The following is a 23,283-nucleotide window of genomic DNA, read 5'->3' as shown; positions in this document are numbered from 1 at the left end:
TTAATTGAATACCCCTGAGCTAGCGGAAAGCAGTTGATATTGCTAAAAACAACATATACATGTAACCCTTCTTGCAATTCCCCCAACAGACAGAGGTGAAGTCAGCACCTGGCAGGCAGTTGTGCAAAAATCCTATCCATGGAAACAGGATCTGCGGTGACCTAGTTGTTGAGTTGGCTGACAATATGTCACAAGGAGGCAACAAGGAGGGGGGCATGGTAATTATACATCTGAAACTGCGGTAATAATTTGTTCACACTAATGGTTTTGTGTAGGCACAATGTTGGCAAGGGAGGACATTCTGTTTTTGTCCCACAAAGCGTCACACGGGAAATGTTCCTGTTCTAATAAGCTACACAATACTACATTTTGAGTACTAATCTAAAAGCATATGGTTTACATTACAAATATTTTTCCAGGTGAACAAGAAATTTAAAGAAAAACAGAATTCAGGAGCCCCAGCTGTCCACCAGTAATACTTCGAGTGCCTTGTGGCAAAACACTTGATGAGGCTGTTTGTCCTACTTCAAAGCCAACATGTGTCTACATTATAGCTGAGCAGCTAATCTCAAGTGGTATCTGCATGCATCCAGGGCACTTGGAGGCCACCCAGTGCACACCGATCCCAGCTTGAATTCCAAGAGTTAGAGGTGCATGCACATAAATAACACAAAAACGGAAATCTTTAGAAGTCTAAGATTTATTTTCACAAGCAACACTGACTACACAGTAGTTCCTGAAAGCAGAAGGAAGCTGCCAAGGATATAGTATATGAGAATTAAAGGGCTTGAAAGTATTCACAGATCAAAACGTTTTTTTCCCCCTCCTTCTTCCATGAAAAAATTGAAGCGTGACTTGTGTGACATGAGGGAAACATACAGCTTCACATGCAGGCATATAAGCTATTTCCATCAGTCTTAACATATGGTTACAGATTAAACCACCAAAAACAAAAACGCAAAGTCCACAGTAAAACCGGTGCTGGCTTCCTGGTCATGGATGCAAGTCATCAGAACTGGTGATCAAATGAGTATTAACCACATTACTTCCTGCACAGGGAAGAGACACTCCCGCCTCTGCCCATAGCTAACCAACATGAACAGGAGTGTGTATGTGTATCTTTGTGTATGTGATGGGGGGAGTAGGCGGAACACTGTGAGGGGGAGGGGCTCAGGAAGCGGACGTAGTGTAACCGAGCAGAAGGAAGGAATATGCCCATATATGAGCAGATGCTTATGAAACAGGATGGAGGACATGCCTAAAGAGGCCAGGGATCTCCCCTGGGTGCGACAATAATGCACTAAATATGTAATGCTCGTCCTACACATATAAACACACACCCTAGCACTCAAAAGCTCGAGTTGCATCAAGCCCAAACCTACCTGAAACTTTGCTTTAATTACGTGTTAAGATTCATTATTTGTCACTAAATACAAGCTAATGACTTGTGGTATCAGTGCTAAAGGTGAAAACCATATAATCATCACTTTCTTTTTGCTGTTGTTTACACGTAAATTCAGAAAATGCACTGCAGAAGTATTTCCTGGGTGCATACACGGTTTAATTTGATTTATTTTATGTTACCCTGTTCTAATTTACATTTAAATATCTGTTAAGTTCTAAGTGTGTAGCATGAAGGGACTACAAACTTTCATTTTGTTGTACAACCTTGTGTTGTATAATAATAAATTCACTTCCTTGATAGCTTGATTAACAGAGGTGGTTTCTGTTTCTGCCAGCTGTGCAGAATATGCCAATGTCCTGCAGCCATTTAGCAACACACCTGCACACTGGCGAAAGGGGCCTTTGTTCAACACCTGCATATCAACTGGATCACTTTTACACTCTCTCATTTTAATTACTGATGTTCATGCAATCAATCACACCATGTTCTCTCTAAAAGCTGTCTCTGGGAAGCTATATGTTTTTAAAGTTGTCCCTTCTTCTGACATAAAATCAATTTGATTAATTAGTTTTTGTGTTCCTAACATGGTTTTAAGTGACTGACCTACTTGAACTTGACTGAACTACTACTACTGACATACATATTACATATATACACACAAAAAATACATTACTCTCTTATTCACAGTTCTGCAATACCCTGACCAAATAGGGACAAAGAAAATATATCTTTTGAGTAATATATTAAAGTTTGTGATTTCACCAACCATTGAGTGCACTACAATGATTAAGGGTTATATTAAACTTGGGGAATGAGGAGAATGGACTGTCCCACACTGCCATCATGTGGAGGAAATGTATTAGCACAGAGCACAAGTGAGTGCCCATCTGATGAACAGTTTGAAAGAACACACTGATATCACGTGACATTTACATCTGGCATTGTAGCTCTTTGAAAAATCCACAGGATAGGCCTACTGGATTCATTTAAGCACCATTAAGACCTATTATGCTATTTTCTGTCATATATAATATTATAATGTTGTTACAATGAGGTAAACATATTTAAAAGTAATCCCTGTGAGCAAAAAGCTCAGGCTTCAGACGGCTCTAAATACTAGGTTTTCAACATTTTCTTTCTACTTTCATTCCAAGCTGCCAGTCCAGGCAAAGAGATTTAGCAGAAGTTAGCGATTACTTTAAAGCTATCTGACGATCTAGAAACTCCATAAAATGTTATCCAGTTTCACCATAATCAGTGAATAATTTGTGAATAAGTTGTATGTTTTTCATATGTGAGGCCTCAAGCAGATCCAGTACCTATACTGGATCCCAGAACCACTTTAGACACACACTAGTCTCATTTGTGGTCTGATGAACAGGGCCCCATTTCACTATTTTCCAAGAAAAGTTGTCATATGCCTTCGAGCACACCAGCAAGAGGATGAGGCGGTGCTGACTCACAGCACTGAGTGTATGAAGGATGCATCCCATGTCTCTTAACCGCATCCAAGTTTCCCACACTTGCATCATTTCATTGCATCTTAGGAAAATCTTGCGAGGAGAGGAAAAACTAGGAAATATGTTTTTAGAGATTGTTGACTTACTTTCCTCTGAAGTGTCACATACAGTAAAGCGACATCCGTGTCTGATGACACCAGCAGGTGAAATCAGCAGCTCAGCTCTAACAGCCAAATTACAGCTATTGAGACTAGTGAGGAATTTTGTGTCTGCACACACACGTGCACTGCGCTGTGCACACAGCTATCACTGCAGAGCAACACCTGCACATGAATAACAACCTGCAGTCTGTAAATTAAATCGATTAATAAAATGCATCGTCACAAATTCTTTGCATCAACGCTTCATTTAATCCATATAACTATATAGCACACTGTTTGGCACGGACATTTTTATTACTGTCGCACATAGCGCTTACCCTGGGTGTCGGATAGCTGCCCCTTAGTATAACTTGTAGAGCACTCGGGTGATGTTTGTGTTGGTAAAGCAGCTGTCTGGTTGTTGGTCTGTTGGTGTTGTTGGTCTGATGTTTGCTGTATGACACACTATGAATTTCCGAAAGGACTAATAAATATCTATTATCTATCAACGTACACAGCTTATCTCGTTAAAGGGGTGGGGGGGCGCTGCCGCCGCCCAGCAGAGGTACTTCTTAGACAACGCATCGATGAATCGGTTCAGTCCTCTGCTAACTTGAATGGGGATAAAATGATTTAATCATGTAGCTCTTCTAGACTTTCCAAATGTTTTGGACCAAATGAATCAAATTAATTAGATAGTGAAAGGAGTCATTTTGTGGGGGTGGTCAAAATTATCCACCGTTTTACAGCCACTTCTTTCAAAATTTAAGTCTATGGGGAAAAGTCTTTTGAGGCCAATGTGTATTGGTGTGTGTTTAGGGAGGGGGGCCTTAAAGAGACAGGAGCTAAAACGGCTTGTTTCAGACAGAGGATGAACTGAGGGCCGTATTAAGGGCCAATCAGATAAATGAGGATTTTAACTGCGAATTATGCAAAGTTACTCTAGTGGAACCCCAGCATAAAAATATAGAGTTGGAAATTAGCATAATAGGTCACCTTTAAAGGATAGATTCACATATTTTCAAACCTATGTCACTATGCACATTTAAAGAAGTTTTGGTCACTATAATACTTCCTCCTGCCCATACTGGTCCATAAGAGATCAATTACAAAAGTGAATTTCAAAGTAAGTAATGGGGGACAAAATCCACAGTCCATCTGCCCTTTCTGTCTAAATGCATTCTTATGTTTCCATTTTGTGTTTCCACAGACACAACATGTTTCTGGCATAGCTGCAGTGCACGGACAATAACACAAAGAAGGCATTTTGCAAATAAACCCTGAAATTTTGAATGTATTTTTGCATAGAACAATGAAAGTGGATTTTGTCCCTCATCACTTATATTTAAATTATGTTAGTAGGGGATCTCTTCATGGCATGTATGGACAGAAGGAACTATTACCATGCCCAAAAACTCTTTCAATATACACTGGTCATGTGAGTAGGTTTAATCACGTTAATAGCTTATGTATTTGGTCAACAGGTCTTCTATAGTATAGAATCTACAGATAGAATCAACAACCTCAGTAATTCTCCTCGTGTACATTAGGTCACATACAAAGAAAATAGTGATTTCCTTCCAATACAAAAGATTTCTCTTTTAGAATAAGTGAAGATGCCATTTGCAAAAGCACTGTAATCTCTGTTTTTGTAACCAGGGGGCAGCACCTTCCAGGCAGTTAATAAAATCTGACTGAAGATATGAAAGATGGGGACTGTGCCAGATTAATAATGGATAGACTGGGGAAGCAATGTTTGTTACCTGATCTTTCTCTCAATTGCAGTAAAGGCTGGGGACGCTGGTGGCAGCAGTTAATACCAATGGGATCCAGTTCACTGACAGAAGCACTGACCTGTGAGGGAAAGGATCTCAAGGACCATGTACTGGGGTTCCAGTCTGTGTGACCAGCATACATCTGGAAAGAAAAGCAAAGAAATTGTTGAATTTACTAACTAGCCATGACAGCAAACTAAACAATCAAATATGAATGGATTTTCAGCACCAGGGAGAATCAGATTCTCCAGTGAGATTTAAAGTGGAAAGGTGGTGAATGCACGGGAAACAGAAGTGATCCATCAATGTTCAAGACAGTAAACACATTTTAACTTTTGTTTTTAACCAAATCAGAAACACTGGCAGATTTGTGTGCCTGTAGAAAATTTCTTTATTAGTCCTCTCAGCAGAGGGCAAACAAAACCGTGAGAGCATGAGGCCCCACAGTGTGATGAATACCCAGTCACTGACACAAGTTTCCTCATCATTTAGCGTAAATTTTGAGCACTAGTACGCCAAATTTGTTGTGGGTGAGGATACTCTAGCTTGTGCTCCATTTCCTTTCATTACCACGTTCCAGTGAAGCCAGTTAAGCTGGCCAGTCCTTTGGTGTCAGAACTCTCTGTTTCTCTACACACTTTCTGTAACAACACGTGGAGACAGGGTTTGGTGGTGTAAAGCAAGATTATTATTTAATTATTCTTCTAAAACATCTAAAACTAAAATGTAAAACTTAGTGTGAAAAAACATTTTTATTAACTGAAATAAAAATTAAAGCTAACTGAAACAATATTCTGTACTTGCAAAATTAAATAAAATGTAATAAAAATATTCAGGAAATGGCTTTAGTCTTTGACAATTTGGTCAAATTTGTCAACACAACAAGCATGAGAACTTGGATGTCTACATGACTCAGTCAATTGCCTTCACAAAGTGTTTTATTTGTATAATACCTCCTCTGAACTTCTTGAATCTTGCACCTGACAAATACCCCCACATTTTATAAGTTAAAAAACTAAAAAGAACATTGAAACTAATAAAAGCTAAAGTAAAACTAAACAGTTTTAAACAATAACACTTAACTGAAACGAGCAAACCCACTCAGCAAAGTAAGTAAAACAAAACTGAATTGAAATCAGAAACAGTCATACAGTCTCCCAGACATTGTTCAGTGCAGCAAGCAGTTTTGACTCCCCAAACACATGAAACTTTGCTGGAAACAGGACTGCTTCAAGATTAATAAAGTAAGTATCGATCATTTGTTGTCTGAGCTTTAGCCTACTTGCGGTTTTGTTGTCTTAGAAGCAAAGTTAAACCTTGCAGCTTGCATCTTAGGACTGTTGAGGACTGCAGATCTCACAATGTTACATTGTTCTACAAAGACAAGGCAAACTACCGTGTTTTTAAACAAAATCTATCACACACCAACACAAAGAGTACAGGTATTACTTAATTAGCAATCATTAAAGATAACAAGTTAACTAATGTTATGTGTTAGGTAAAAGCTAACCTACATAGCAAGGTTTAGCTTTACTTCTAACTAAAACAACAAAATGGTTAGAAGGCTACAGCTCAGACAACATTTATGATCAATGCTTACACTTTATTAATCGTATAATTTGTTTGATTTTTCTGATTCCGTACATAAGTTAACCATATTCTAGTAGCTTAGTTTGTCTGTCTGCCATTTGTGGTGTAAAGCGGGTTTATCAGAGCCTTTTCGCTGTGGCTAGAAAGGCATGTAAAACCAAAACACAACTACTTAATTATATAAATTTGTGATTCTAACAAAATTAATTTTGTCTTGTTAAATTGATTAACAAGTTGCGATACGCTGTGTGTGTGAATATATTACACTACTCTACAACTACCACTAGGCTCCACTTCAAAACAATGAAATCTGTCGGTCAGTCCCGGCCCCACATGCTCTATATGAGCATGTGTGCACACGGCAACACACTAGAGGATAATTGGGACAATTTTAGGTCCAGTTAGCCCTTCCTAAAAATGTATAAACCATGCCATTCCCTCTTCTCAGCCATTAGTTCATTGGTTCATCAGTTTAATTCTCTTTTTTTGTTTTTCTGTGCAAAACATAGCACATACAAATGCAACTAGCTGACAACGACAGTCTGCCTCCATCTTTGTTTGTGTCTGAAGTCATGTTTGATCACGCAAGTTTCTGTGAGATCCCAAGACCTGGAACCGCCACTCTGAAATTGTTAAGTATAAACGCAAAGTCTGCGGTCCTGCGTCTTGACTGAATTGTCTGGTGTGTGTGTTCTTAAGATTAAAATAGTTAATTCTTTCATTATTTAAAAATTGTTTAAGATCTGACAATCCAGTTATCTCTGGTAGACCGAGCACCCCACGTACAAGACTTTCTTACTGCAGCGACCTGGGTTTGAATCCGGCCTGTGGCCCTTTGCTGCGTGTCGTCCCCATTCTCTCTCCCTCATTTCCTCGCTCTATTCACTGTCCTATCAAATAAAGGCTAGAAAATGCCCCAAAAATAGCAAATAAATAAATATTTAATATTCTCTAGTGTACACCAGGTATTAAGTAACATGAGCCCTTTTTCCAACAATTCATTAAAAGGCACAATTCGTGATTTAAAATAAACAAAAGCTTTAACCACCACCAAAATTCAAAACATATGAACCTGCTATCACAGCCTGCACGCCATTATTCAAATCAATGCACAATGTAGTCTACATAAAGTTATTTAGTCTTTAACTGTATATGTGAAAATACAGTGAAAAACATTAAATGCTTAGAAAAAAATATTGTGTCCTTAAAGACAGGAACTCTTAAGGTCAAAGTCATGCTGGTCAGCACCTTTCTGGCTGAATGAAGCAGCCGGATAAGGCCTATCTGTATGGACAACGACAGAGAATAGCTCTAGTTTTACTGCAAACAGCTTGGGGTTATGCTTGAGTCTGTATGTGTGAAAATACAAGAAAACCTACACCATGTCTGAATTATTTCAAGCTAAAGTAAAACAGTGAATATGAACAGAGCTGGAAGGGAGGAGAAACCAGTTAGCAAAACAGAGAGCAACTGAGAGCATCTGTTAAACCAACGCTCAGAGGTCTGTTATTGTATAATGTTTTTTATTACCTGCTGTGTTCCAGTTGCTAAGCAACCTCTTACTTCCTTGTCTTGTTTATAATTCACCATACTGTCCAGTATCAGGGCAGGGTGGTGGAGGGTTGTTGTGTTTCAGCTCAGTATAAACAATAATGCAGCCTAATGGAAACTAAACACACTATACGCATCATTGTAAAGCTTTACACAATCAGTATTTACCTATCTGTGCTGTTCATACAACAACACACACTTAGCTTAAGACTCTCTGCATGTCATCATCACAACAGTAACACCTCTCCTCTCAGGGAACGTACACATCGTCATGACCAATTTCTGTTCTAGTCTCACACTAGTTTATAGAGAGATATCACCCCCCCCTTATCGCTTTTATTTATTCATTCATTTGTGCATCTATTTATATAAATTAAAATGAAAATATAAAAAATCTAAGTTTATTTACAATATATTTGGGGACCAAATGTTGGAATGCCAATGGCTCGTGCTTGCTTCTCACCGTATTATGCTGATTTTCAGGCTCGTTATTTTGGGTTGGGTTTTATTTTGGGTTTCTACTAGAAAATGTTTACATGCTTTAATGTTCAAAAAACACATTCTTTTTCATACTGTCTGTCGTGGAAATTGTATCTTGCTGGTGATGGATTAAGCAAATAATTGAGTAACAACCAACAGTATACAGCTGGTCCAGAGACCTGCTGCCTAGGGCCGCTTTGGGCGTCTGGCCCCCGAGCAAAGGGAGGCATCATCATTTACACAGTCTAGGTTTCTATGTTTTGGGTAACAGAGATGAGACGAGAGGGAAAACACCAAAACAATCTCACAGCTTTGACCTAAACCCTAGTAAATGTGGATAGACTAACATAAGGAGTATAGAAGAAGCAAAGGTTAAGGATAAAAACACAATACATATATATCTATAAGACATAACAATAATAGTAATAATAATAAATAAAAGATTAAATGTGAGAGGACACAATTTTCAGCCATAACACTGTCTGTCCATTCACCCTCTATCTGACTGTTACTTTAGGCCTCCCTCCCTAAAAGCCCACATTCTTCTGTTTGGCCAACTTCCTGAAGACCTGCAAAAGGAGCAGGTTGAATCAATAGGTGGAGACAGGTCTGGTTACATGAGACTAGGCCTCAATGATTTCTGTACAAAAACACAACTTTATAACTTTATTCAAAATGAATAAACCAGTGAAACTGGATCATATTTTATGGAGAAAATATTTCCCGTTTTTTCATCGGATGTCCTCCAGCTGCACTTTCTGCGAGACATACTGAACCAACTCCAGCTCTAGCTCAGCGATGGAATGACCGCGTGGTGTTGTTTTGGACTGAGAGGGGTGTATTCAGTACGTGTACAGTGGGCGCGGTCGTCTACTGCGCTAAAGGGCTGGAGGATATGCTAAACAGATCCATTCTTGACGTCAAGAATAGAGGCAAATTCTAACAGTGTGCTTGCACACACATTTACTGAAAGAGAAAAAGAGAGAGGATGAGGGTCTTTGACCACACCAGGGACACATATTTAGGTTGAAAATACATGCAAAAGTGGATTTTGTATAATATGGGACCTTTAAAATAAACATTTAAGTATGGATAATTTGCAATTGTAACTTATATGAATATAATATTATATTTTATGGTGAGAAGTATATGTTTTCACTTTAAATGTATGATTTTAATTTTATTTTATTTACAGTAGTCACATATGTTTAATAGGTCTGCAACCCAATTTTATCAGAGACTCATTCTCCTGATGCTGCACAGGCGCACCACAGACACCCAGAGATAGGTTGTGTAATTGTGCCACTGCAGCAATATGACAGGTACCACAGTGTCAGCGTGATCATACACAGGATGACACTAGCTGGTGACCTGGCTACTCTCACACAGGCCTACTGTATGTGTGTCAGCTGCAAGGACATCCCGCCACAGGGACAGGAAGAGAAACGGTGAGGCAGCACTTACTACTCACACTATCTGATCAAAGGAAAAACAGTTTAGAACCAGATCATACTGGTAAAAGATTTTCCAGTAAGTCTCAATGGTTCTATGAAAGTTCATTTGTAAAATGAATTAAATTCCAAAACCATGTAGGAATATATGTCAAATACCAAAAAATACCACATGTGGTTTATACCTGGTATCTCTCTAAAGATGGCTTTGACTCAGAGATGCATGACCCAGAGGGACTGACAGTAAGAGTAACACATCAGCTAGCAGTAAGTGTGTAAATGTATGTGTGGCAGTCTGCTAACCAAGTAACATAGATGAGGAGAGCTGTGGAGGCCTAACTTCATCTATGCTTCTGCCAAGTTGCCAAGACAACACGCAGCTACACAAGCTAAATCCACTTCAGATATTGTATCTATAAAAGCCACTGAACCTATATCAAACAAAATACTGAATGTTCTTTTTTTTTTCTAAAATAAGCAAGTTTACTCAGTCCTATTGTATGGACATTTACGTGCATTCTTGTAATGATCAGTCAGAACAAACACAATAGGCAAGCTGGGTTGTTTCAAAACAAACCAGGATATTAGAGAAAATGTCCAAAAGAAATACCAGGAATTGCCAGACCCCAAAGTGATATCAGTTGTTTGTTTTGCCTGACCAACAGTGTAAAATCCAAATTTATTCATGTGTGACGAATAAACAGAAAAAAGCTGAAATCAGATTATTTTAAATGTTTTTGCTTGATAAGTGACTTGATCAAAATGGTCAAAATTGTATTGATTAATTTTATATTATATATTGACTTTTACTTAACTGATTCAGGACCACACTAATATCCCACAGGTTTAACGGTCTAAAGAAACACTATTACACTGTCAAAATTAAAACAAAAGGAGTTGTTCTGATCCAACAACTTCAGAAGAAAAAAAAAAGACATAATGACATGCTTGGTCACTGCTGGACATTACACACGATGTAGCTTGTTGTTCCATCCTGAATGTAATTAAACGAGACATAACTGGGATACTAGTGAGCATGTAAGCATACTGTCAATTTAAAAATGGCAAGCAGTATCTGTGGGGAAAAAACAATTTGACCCATAGGATCCATTGTGAAAGCCTTCATCACTTGTTGATAAGCAGTTAATGCTTTGTGTACTAAGAAGGCTCATATGTGTGACATATCCACTCATACTCAGAGACTGTATAATACCTTCATCACCGTGATACGCTCTGGTGAGAAGGCTGAGAGAGCTCTGACGTGTGTCCAAGGCAGCAGAACGTGTTTCACATATTGCTGTGGACTAACAAGGCTTGAAGCTGCTCCACTGTGTTGACTGGAAGCATTCTCTCAAGGTCTTTGTGACCAGGGCAGTGACGCACAGACGAGCTCCCCGGAGGCCGAGCGTGGAATTTGAGTTGAGGGATAGAGTGGGGGGGGGGGGGGGGGGCACTCTCATGGGATTAAACCTAAGGTCTGCACCAGTGATTGTGGTGTAACCAGGCAACACAGCCAAAAACACGTCAGCACCAAAAACCCACTCAGGTAGAACTGCCAGAAGCCATGTTACTGAAAAGATAGATCTCCCACAAAATGAGAAAAATAGTACGAATAATATTCTGGTATGCCTTTAAAAACACTGGTTCCTTCCTTTTTCCAGTCTGTTAGACGGCACATTATTTTCCTTCATGTCATCACAGCAACTCAACAGCACACACTTCCCACTGTTTCACTTGCATGGTGAAAACTTACAATTCTGATTGTGATTTTAATTCTCTTGGTGACAAAGGCCTTTTCCTGAAAAGGATGACTGAATGAAAGTTGTTCTGCAGTGGAACCCTAGTTACCACTTGTCGCTCCTGCTGCTGTAAGTAAACACAGGTTAACACCTGTTCAGACAGCCTTGCGGTGTATGTGTCCGCCAACTAGTCAAATTGCAGTTGACATCTCCTTTTGTTCTGTTGTCTTTGTCTCTTTCTCCCTCTGTGTGTTTCTTATTTTTTTACTACCTGTGTGAATGATGTGCTAAATTTTAAGACATTCCCTCAAAGTGTTCCTGAGATAGGATAGACGGGCTGAGAACACAAAAACATAATGCCAATAGTCAAAAAACTGTCCTATTTGAAAAGAATCATAAAAAGATGGCTCTAATATATTTAAATTGTTGTAATAACGTACATTCCAGCAAAGCACACATTGTGACATTTGTTTAAAAAACAACAACAAACAAATACAATAAAAACATCAGTTTTTGGTATAAGTCAGATATTGAAGATCTGAAACAACACCTGACATTTCAGTAGTTTTGGTTTCTGGACACCTGCATTGACCCCTGGTGCTCCATGTAGACTATAAAAACACCACTGAAGTCTTCCCCCGCCAAAAACGTTGTTAATCAGTGTCACAAGGACAACGGAATTTCGCTCACCATGTTCAAATGTTTTAATTTCTATATATGATAGGGTTGGGCGATGTCTGCAAAATTTCCATCGGACGATGTCTGCAATGCAGCGGATATTTTACGCATGGACCAGGTAAAGCAGCAGGGAACACACAGAGTGCAGATGTCGGTTTCAGTTGTTTGATAGGCTGCATCATTAATAAGCCGACGTGCGGCTCACCTGCTGCCGTGAAAACGGATCGCGGGAGGAAAAATACGGAAAAAAGACGAGTTCTCAGTCTTTTAGGTGACTTTATAAAACAAAATGGAGCAGAGGGGGGGCGATAGAGAGAGGCGGAGCAAGCCGGGGTGTTTACCTGACATGTAGGTGTGTGTGAGTGTGTCAGTGTGGGGAGAAGAGAATTCCGAGGCAGGTGCAAAGCATAGGCTACTTAAAAACAATGATAAGAATAATTGTGGTCACTAAAACCTGCTTTCACAGGGTGGTGTAATGTGAAATGTGTGTCCTCAAATTATTGTTAGCTCCAAATAGGCCTACCAGTCCAAAAAACCCAAATTTACTTTCACACAATAGGCCTACATATAATTGTAGTAGTAAATCTATTGGTGAAACAGGAACAGACTATAACAAACGCCAAATCAAAACAGTTGCAATCAAGTAACTGCCAATCATGTCCCAAACCAACACTTCCCATTTGAGTTGATGCAAACTTACAACATGATGTGAAGTCAGGTTAGGTCAATCATCCCCATGTTTGTACTCCAAAAGACCAAACAACAAGTTTCAAGGTTTGTACAGGTCTATATATTTTGTCTCGTAAGTGTCAGGTAAAGATAGGACCACAAATGAGGTGTCTGTTCAAGCACATCGCTAACGTTAAGAAAGCTGAGAAGCCGAAGCAGTTGAGACTTTAACTTCGAAGTGTTTATGTTCAAAGTTGAACCTGTTTTATACAACACTACCCTGTTTCAGTTCAGAGACCTTAATGTGTTTAAAGAGGTAATGAGCCTAGTTTTAATTAAAAAAAAAGAGTTAGCTAAAGCAAAAACCCCAACTGAATTACTCACTGCCAAAATATTACCATAGCTAGTGCTGCTGGACTTGACTTATGCACCAGTTTGGTTGCACTGCTGTATCAGACAGCCCACTACTCAGAGTGTGGGATATAGTACTGAGAAGGAACAATGATGGCATCAACCTTGAACACTGGTATGTGTATTAAACTGTAATAATAAGATTAGATTATTATAACATTCTTTATAATAGCCTCTACTACACAGGGAGTAAAGCCTGGACCACATCAGGGGTGAGCATCTCACCAACTCACACCAATTCAATGCACCGCTACATGTTCAATGATATGATGGATACATTTAACATAGCCAACAGTACGTTTCAGTTAACTCCTGTCACAACAAGTGTTACGGTACAATGCAATGCAGCAGTGTGAATCTATGGATTTAGAGTCTACTAAAAGTATAGTTGTGCTCAGGAGGTAGAGCGGGTTGGCCGTTAATCGGCGGGTTGGCCGTTAATCGGAAGGTTGGCGGTTCAATCCCCGGCTCCCCCAGGCCACATGTCATAGTGTCCTTGTGCAAGATACTGAACCCCGAATTGCCCCAATGAATGTGTGTGAATGTTAGTTTCTGTTTGAGCACTTAGGCTCAGTGTGTGAATGTGTGTGAATGCAGATGTCGTGTAAGTCATTTTAGTGGTCAAAAAGACTAGAAAGTACAAATATAAAATACAAATCCGGAGCATTTATATATCTACTTGTCTCTAGACGGTTAGTTTAGATTGAGGTTTTTAAAGGTTGAAAAGTGAAAGTTTAGTAGACTTCTGGTCTCTGGCCCAGACATTGTTTCAACATCTTTTAAGGACAACACAGATGTTTATCAGATGTTCAAGTAACGTCTATTGTGAATGTAGATGTCTACTAAACTTTCACTTTTCAACTTATTTTTACCAGGGTTTAGTTTAGCAGTTTATTCTAGGGTTAAGTCTTTTACACATCAAATGCATAACACATTTGGTCTATCATAGTGAAGTCTTTTATTAAACAGTAACTAAATACGACATTGGTTTTAACAGTATAGCTGTTTCCATCTTTTTTGGAAGGGCGGCTTCAGAAGGAACAAAGCAGATTCAGCCTGCAGGCGCTCAGAATCATGCTGTTTTCCTCTCTGTACCCACTTCACTTGTTTCCATCACCTGTAGCTTCAGGCATGGAAAAGGTAGCATCAAAAGGTTTCCCCACATCCCACTTCCTCTGCACGGTCCAATTATATTACCAAAGCAACAGCAACTCTGTAACAGAGTGCTCCTTGCACTACAGTGCCTTATAAACAGCATAGGCTACTGTGTTAAAGTATTGTTTATAGTTGAATCGTTTACATGCCTTACTACAAACAAATTAGATTCCCAATAAGACATTCACACCCTCATGATGTCCCTCTGTTACTGAATTTGGTAAATCAGGATTTCTTCTTGCAACTGAACCACTATGTCTGACCAAACTTTTGATTCTTTCCCGGTTTTTATTGGGACAACAGGTGGGCTTTCCGTCTCCATTATATCCACTGACTTTCCCAGGGAATTTAACAACACGACTGAGCTTCTCAGAAACACACTTCTATGATATTACTTAGAGAAGCAAGCCATTTCCTCCTCTCATATTCCTCTTTTGTATGCCCCCGTCACTCATTCTGCTTTCAACCCCATGTTTAGGATACCAGCCATTTACAGGACAGAAAGTATTAGGCCTATCCACCGTGTGAATGGAACTGTTACAAAACAAATAACAAGTCGACGTGATGAAAATACATTACATTCATGGTGTTTTCCCCTATATTAGGCTACACTTGCCTCCTGTTTGCATAAATTGTTGTTAGGATTACGGTGGGTCAGTTTACCCGCTGATATTATTTAACTACAGCATTATTGTCCACACATCGCTGTCATGTCATGTTACAGTTGCTGAAAGATTATTCATGTAGGCTAATCTGTGTGCTGATACTCACTTGGTCTCTCGGATCCGATAGTTTGTTTTGTTTTTCAAAGTCGAGCCATGAAATAATGCGACTGGAACTCCTGTTATTAAAACGTGTACTCTAGCTGTGTAGAAGGAAAAGTTTCACGACGCAGACCAGAAACATTGAGCCTTGTTGATGTGAAGCAGACAGTAATCTGCTGTTCACGGCTGTTAAATTGTTGGGCTGGACTCTTAATTTCTCTCCTGTTTGGAGGAGACAACAGCGCCCTCTGTCGGCACGTTTGGCCACCAGTTCATTTTGAAAACTTGCTTCTTGTCGTTTCACAGACAGTCATGTGATAATGTCTGGATTACACATAAGATTGCCTAATAATGTTTTGCATATTGTGCATGTCAGATAATTTGGTACTCTGAAAAAGAACAGTATGTTTTGTAAAGTCTGTATGAATGTGATAGAAAATACATCGAATACTGTATCACAAATCATACATCAAATGAAACGTTGATTGACAACAGACTATAGGCAGATACTCAGTACCACATACTGTAACATTATATTATTTCTATTAGCCTAAACATCTACATCAGTGTGTTCATTTGTTTATTACCTTAGTTAGCGGTTTTAGTGTGTTTTAGTGTTTCCTTCTGTCAGACTGGAGGAGATTTAGGAGTTTCTTTGTGTTTACATTCTGGTTGTCTGGACAGCTGATCAGCCACAACTGACATTTAATTATAATTTAGGGTTGACCTCGAATAGTCAAAGTTTTGATGCTGCGATAGGAGGAGCCCGATTCAAATCCCAATCTCACAGTCAAATCTTGCAGCAGTGTTATGAATCCAGATACTATTATAGCTATGTGGAGGTGCTTAACATCTGATTTTACATAGAGCTACCTATTATGATATAGATATCAATGCTGTAAATGATAAACATGTGAAAAGAAAAAAGCTTTTAATAAATCTTTTTAAAGTGCATGAATAAATCAAAATTGTAACCCCAAGCCATTAGGAAGGGGGCAAGAGTGCGCCTGTGTGTGTGTGTGTGTGTGTGTGTGTGTGTGCGTGTGTTGCGTGCGCGTGCGGCAGACAAGGAAGAGAGACAGAGCACCAGCTGTGCTGCTGTTTACTAAAATTATTTTTCACTTGCATTTTTATAATAAAAAAGGCATATAATTTTTATTTTCATTATCATAGTATGACTATAATTCAATAAAAGCCTGTACAGGATAGATTTCAACAACATCATATCCATATTACCCAGCTAAAGATTTCCAGCTAAACTGAGGCTTTTTGAAGACCCTTCTCTCTCTCTCTCTCTCTCACTCTCAAATTCAAATTCAAATTAGCTTTATTGGCATGAATGTGTAACAACAATATTGCCAAAGCATCATACATACAACATAAGAACAATCAACCCCATACATTTCATTAAACACGTAATTAAAGCGTAAAGTAATCAAAGCGTATGTGTGTTTGTATTTAAAAAAAATTAAGAAATATTAAAAATTAATATAAAATAAATAAATAAAACAGTAAGTGTGTGTGTGTGTGTGTGTGTGTGTGTGTGTGTGTTAAAAAAATAATAATAAAATAAATAAATAAAACAGTAAGCGTGTGTGTGTGTGTTAAAAAATATATATTAAAAATAAAATAAATAAATAAAACAGTAAGTGTGTTTTTGTCTTTGTGTTTTATATTTAGGGCATGAGGTTAGAAAGTGCAGCTCTGTCTCTACCTGTCCCTTGTCACACTGGGAGTCTCTCCTCTTGTGGTAGCCAGCTCTGTCTGTGGCGACCCTTTTCTATGGTTCACTCAGTCTGTATGTTGTCAACATTTTTCTTAGTTTAGACATTTTATTGTACTCAGGTAATTTGCCAGTGTGAATTCTCTTTTTAGGGTCAGATAACATTGTAATTTACTTTGTATTTTGGTCGTTTCTATCCAGTATTCAATATATTTTTCTTTCTGCTTGCTGATAATTTGGTTTGGTCTGCTTGAGTTGGTGCTGCTGTCCTGAGGCTGTTGGGGACTTGTTACTGCAGAGAGCCCCAGGACCAGCTGGCTGAGGGGACTCTTCTCTGGTTTCAGCACTTGGTATGTTAGGGCTTTGTGATGATATGTCTAAACTGATTTTAAGTGATTGTAAAATTTAAGGGATCTTTTCTGTATTTTTAGTAGGAGGGGGTACTGGCCGAGCTCTGCTCTTCACAGGTTATTTGGTCTTTCTCTGCACCTGCAGGATGCTCTTACAGAACTCAGTATGGAAAGATTCTATGATTGTTTTGTCCCATTTGTCAAATTCATTATTAAGTTTTGGCCCCCAGATTTCGCTACCATATAGAATTATTGGTTCTAGTACAAATTGGGAAAGTTTTAAGCCAGATTTCAATTGGAATATAGATTTTTTATGTTTCTTTTTATTGCATAGAAAGTTCTCCTTGCTTTGTCCCTCAGAAATTTCACAGCCATGCTGAAGGTCCCTGTGTATGTAATGTTGAGGCCAAGGTAAGTGTAGTTTTTTGTGTGTTGTAATTTAGAGACAGCGCTAGGCAGGCTACACACTACAATACACTGCAATGACCAGACAGAGACTTAACAGAAACACCAGGTATATATACACAGGAACTAACGAGCAGGGCAGGAGCAACACAGGTGACAGGGATCAAGGTTATGGAGGCAGGCAGAGACAGCAAAGGGGAACAGAGAGGCAGGCAGGCAGAGTGATAACTGGGGGAACAGACGGAACACTTGACAGGCAGCAAGGGGCAAAATAAATAACCAACACAGACAGAACACCTGTTACAAAATACCAGACAAGAATCTATCTTCAGACAATGACAGAAACCCATGTAAACAGACAAACACCGACCAACTACAACACAGGGATCATAACAGACAAAACCTAAACGAGAACACAGAACTAGAACACAGAATACAGAGCAGACTAAACCAAAATAATGCAGACAAAGAGCTAGAAGCAAATACTAAGAAATGTACTAAGGCACAGGACTAGGAACACAGACATGGAACCAAAACCCAGACTCCCCAACAAGACACACAGACAGGATCGTGATTTTAAAAACAACAAAATATTCTTTGTGTGGTTCATCAACAGTGATAAATTACCTGAGAGTCCCACGAGGTGCGGACAACTCGGCACAACTAGGGCACAACACCAGTGAAGCTGGGGCTCCGCCTCTTCAGCAAGTGTTCCTCTACTGCCACCCCACACATACACGCTACCGCAACACATGTGCACTGACGACCCAGAGTTAGAGTTACAATTTTGGATTAATTCATGCATTTCAAAAACATTTAATGAAAGTTTTATTCTTTTTACATATATTAACTTATTGGGAGAAAACTGGTAGTTCTATGTAAAATCAGATGTTGAGCATCCCCATATCACCAAAATGGCATACTGCGAAGCTTCAACTGTGAGATTGATAGTCGAATCAGGCTGCGCCCATCGAAGCATTGTATCTTCGACTATTCGGGGTCAGCCCTACCACCTATGGTCAGGGAATTGAGTATCTGGTTAGCTGGTGCAGCCAGAACCACCTGGAGCTCAACACTCTCAAGACAGTTGAGATGGCTGTGGATTTCAGGAAGAGCACAGCCCCACCCCCTGCCCCCATCACCCTATGAGACTCCACAGTCGACACTGTGGCATCATTCCACTTCTGGACCTCAAGTGGAAAGTCTAGTAGATGATTTACTTCCTGCGGCAGATGAAAATTTCCAGTCTGCCAAAGTCAATGGTGCACTTCTACACCGCCACCGAGTCTGTCTGGGGTTACATGAAGAGAGAGAAGCAACTGAGGCTGCCTCAATCCACAGAAGGACTGTGGGTAGTTCTCCAAGATGTTTGGGCCAACCTGCCAAGTTCCTTCAAAAACTAAGTACAAGTTTACCTAGAAGAATTGATGCTGTTCTGAAGGCAAAGGATGGTCAGATTTTTCTCATATTACTTTTGAAAATATAATCTATTAGCAAGTTTATTTTTAAAAGCATTCTTACTTTACAGCATATTACACACCTGCCTAAAACTCTTACACAGGGACAAGACATTTGAATCTCTTGATTTTGATCAGCTTTGTGACAATGGCACACATTCAAGCATTTTTACCACAACGGTTGCCACATCGGGAGGCCTCCCTGAACATAAAGCTGGTAGATCAACACATGCTCAGCGTTGCTCTGTATATACAGTCTTTGCTATTAGACCAGCTTTAAAGAGCAATATTCAGGTCAAAGAACCACTTCACTATTTTCATTGCAGACCTTATTAAACCAACATTTCTCAACATTAATAATCATGAACAATCTCGCTCTGACATGTCTAACTGAGCAATCCAACCTGCAGGCAGCAAGAACAGCCAGCTGTTAGGAAATAGGAAGTAGAGTTAGACAGTTCTGCTTTCTCTTGGTTACACCTTCACTCTGGAAAGCCTGGTGCAAATTGTGTCAGTAAAAATATGAAACTGAAACTGAGCATTTGTTTTCTATAATGATGTGTTTGTGATGTGATGAGTGAGAAACTACATGAAAAGAACTACCTGACTCTTTTTAAATATCTCTATTTAACATTATGAGAGAAATCAGTAATGACCACTGATAAATGTTAAAGCCCAAGGTGTCGTTACTTATAGTGTTAAATATTCAGCAAGCAGGAACAACATGCACCTGCGTTATGTTCAGTATGTGTTTTAGTTCAGTCTGAAATAGTGCTGGTAAAATTAGCTTTCTGACACACTGCTTAGCTTCATTTTTCTAAGCTTGAATTAAAACTGTGCACACCATCTGCTGGTAAAACAAATGATTCAAAAACCTCGAATCTGAATGTCCTTGTAATCGAGAGCAATCCATTGCTGACATCCACTCTCACATTCACTGATAGTGTGTTAGATGTAACTGCTTTAGAACATTTTTGTACATTAATTACTATTAGTATTTTGAATTAGTAATTAGTTATGTGTACCCTCAAATTAATCGATCAGGTGCACTAGTCATGCTGCAGGTGCTGAACTGTGGGCTGCTGGTTTAGAGAATATTTTTCTTCCAGTTTAATTTCCCTCCTAACTTGTCACTCTAAAATCTCCCAAAAGGTGTTCAACTTTTTAAATGACCTGTCTCTGGGGTGTCCATAATGAGCCAGGGCCCCCTTATTTGTAAGTGGATGTCCAGATCAGAGTGTTTTACATGACTCGGGCTTTATTGGTTCTTCTGCAGGCTACTGGTTTAAAATCCATCTAAAACTGTTACGTCAGTCCTTAAGCCAAGACCGTCAAAAGTCCAGGCTTATTGACAGATACCTGGATCATAACCAAGACTTTTGTGGGTCACCCCATACATGAAGAAATACCCAAATACAAATTGCTTTCGTAGATTTATAATGAACAAGTATTGATACAAATGTTATTCAAGATGAGAACATGCAGGTTATTGAGAATTATTTTGATCTGTTGGGGTAATTGTCACAATTTAGTTACCTGTGCTTGTACATAATAAAATACATTTACATTTATTCATTTAGCTGATGCTTTTATCCAAAGCGACTTACAATTGCTATACATGTCAGAGGTCGCACGCCTCTGTAGCAACGAGGGGTTAAGTGTCTTGCTCAGGGACACAATGGTGGACGGGTCACAGTGGAGGATTAAACCCAGGTCTCTCACACCAAAGCCATAGTCTTAACCATTGTGCCATCAAATGACATGTTTCTATACAAACAAAAATCTACTAACTATTGTTGCTGGTTTTAAGAGATTTTAGTACTTTTATAGTAGTTTCAGGATTATCACTTAAAACATTTAGTTAAAGTTTAGCTCAGTTTCTGGTAAATATAGAATCAAGAGTCAACAACATCAATCTCCTTTTCTCTTGGTGATCAGTTGCGAGATAATACACAAATTAGTGTATGGAATTAACCTGAAGTCAGGTAGCAAGAGTTAAAATAAAGAGCAGATACATAAAAGTACCAGGAATGAGACTAAATAATGAATAAATGTAATGAGTACAGCAATGAACAATTAAGAAATGCCTGGATCTAGCGACAGTTGATGACTGAATGAGGAGCAGTGTAGACCAAGCGGTGAATGATTATCTTGGCACAATGTGTTAATTTGTGGAAACACATGAGACAGTGGATAACACTTTAATATTGATCAATGAAACCTTAAGTAATGCACCGTTCGTTCAGCAGCTGAGAGGTTTTGGGAATCACTTGTGAAATATTTTATGATTCCATATCATGATTATATTTAAGGGAGGTTATACTCCTAGTCTGATGCTGAATATCTTTTTGTAAGCTCTAGAATCAACCCATTATCAAAGGGAAAAGTTTCACCTGGTGTTTTAGATGGCCAGGGGACAAGTTGCACTGGAGGGAGATGCAGTTGACTCTCCCGTCTGGGCAGCTTGGTCAGAAACACAGTTTCTCATACCTCTTCTTTGTTTTCTGAGTTCTCAGTGTGCAGCATCTGGAAACGTGGGGCTGACAGTTTATCAGTTAGTGAATGTTGTAAATTGGCCAGTGGTCACTATTACTGAAGTCCTCTCTGAGTCCTGGCGGGGATGAAGAAAGTGAAGACAGGAAGTTTGGGGTGGAGTTCATTTCTGAGTCCTCATAGAGCCTCTGTTGTGACTCCGGGGCCATGTGTACAGAAATTGTTCATTCTTTTATCAATAAAAGATATAACATGTTCATCAGAATCAGTGTTGATCCACAAGTGATAAAGAAGTGTCAGAGAAACCACTAGAGGCAAGCTATCTGGTGGCCGAGATAGTAGCAAAGGCCAAGCAGCCACACACTAACAGCAATTGTCAATAAAATGCTAAGCCCACAAACAGCAAAAGAAATTGCAATTGTTCTGCTGTCGGACTGCACCTGACAGGATGGATGCCGAGTGCCGAGGCAGACAGGTTTTGGACCCAAGCGCAGAAAAACTATGTGACACAGGAATGACTTCACCAGTTTATTTCCAAACACAAAGGGTTTGGCAATGGCAGGTAAAGTCCAAGAAACTCCAACAATAAAAATATAAAGATGTAATCTTAAGCATGGGAACAATTTAACCTGATACCAAGTAATAAAATGATGAAGGTAACTTCACTTAACTAAAAACTAATTTAAAAAATTTTATTAGTAGATTTAAATGTTACAAAACACTAACACAGTAGCTCAGACCAAATACAAGAACAATATAAAAAACAAAAAGCAGACCCACATCAGGTACAGTCATCCAGTCAGTTAAATGAAAAACCCTGAAGTAGACGAGAGGCCAGCACAGGCCTGATATAGTTTAGGTAGGGGTCTCAGGTTAAGTAGAAAGTGTCTATTGAAGTGTGAAGCATCCGTGTGATGTGCTCGCTGGGAATACACTCCTGTATCACCTTGTGCCATGATTTCTTAGAAGGGGCAGAGTCCAAAAAATCCTCAACAGCAAATATTCTTCCTGGCAGCAAAGGTTAGTAGGTTATAGAGTCATTTGTGCTTGGGCTTAATCTGAGGATCCATGAGGCCCAGGAGGAGATATTTTGGATTGAGCTGCATGGTAGTATTAAAAATATGATACAAATCTTTGACCACAGTAGACCAGTAGCTCTGTATTTTTGTACATGACCACATACAATGAAAATAATCACCAACTTCAGTTTTACATTTCCAACAAAGTGGGGATTGCTTTGAATCCATCTTACTTTTAAGGACAGGTGTCATATGTGTCCGGTGTATAATCCTAAACTGAACAGATTTTGTTCTGTCACAAAATGAGATCTTTGCGGCCTTGTCGCATATATCTATGCCAAGCCTGCTTTGCAGCCACTGAAGCAGAAGGGACACTGGAGAGTAATGCTTTACAAAATACACTAATAGATTTCTTACCACTATGAGAACACAAGGCATTCTCTACAGTAGACAAGTCATTGTTTGTTAATGTGGTATTGATTAGTAATAAAATACCTAATTTGCAGGAATCTAAAAAAAGTCTACCCTCTCCAAACCAAACTTCTGCTGTGCCTGCTGGAAAGACAAT

General features: G+C 39.1%; 1 protein-coding gene across 2 annotated transcripts in view; it reads right to left on the bottom strand.

Moving 5' to 3' along the window:
- The window catches only part of si:dkey-44g17.6 (guanine nucleotide-binding protein G(I)/G(S)/G(O) subunit gamma-12), a 34,742-nt gene extending 19,256 nt beyond the window's left edge, over positions 1-15,486 (bottom strand). The window contains exons 1-2 of one of the 2 annotated variants that reach the window (XM_038716784.1): positions 15,276-15,486; positions 4,860-4,922 (exon numbers count right to left, since the gene is read on the bottom strand). The gene's annotated coding sequence lies outside the window, so the exon portion shown is untranslated. Of the gene's footprint in view, positions 1-4,768; positions 4,923-15,275 lie in introns of both variants that reach the window. The other variant, XM_038716783.1, reaches the window with a different exon arrangement.
- Positions 15,487-23,283: the final 7,797 nt, after the last annotated feature.

This window comes from Micropterus salmoides, unplaced genomic scaffold (assembly GCF_014851395.1).
Source record: "Micropterus salmoides isolate LMB-PRFRI ecotype aquatic unplaced genomic scaffold, ASM1485139v1 Ms_hic_scaffold_13, whole genome shotgun sequence".
In the NCBI taxonomy this organism is placed as follows: domain Eukaryota; kingdom Metazoa; phylum Chordata; class Actinopteri; order Centrarchiformes; family Centrarchidae; genus Micropterus; species Micropterus salmoides.
This window is presented reverse-complemented; position numbering and strand designations above follow the sequence as displayed.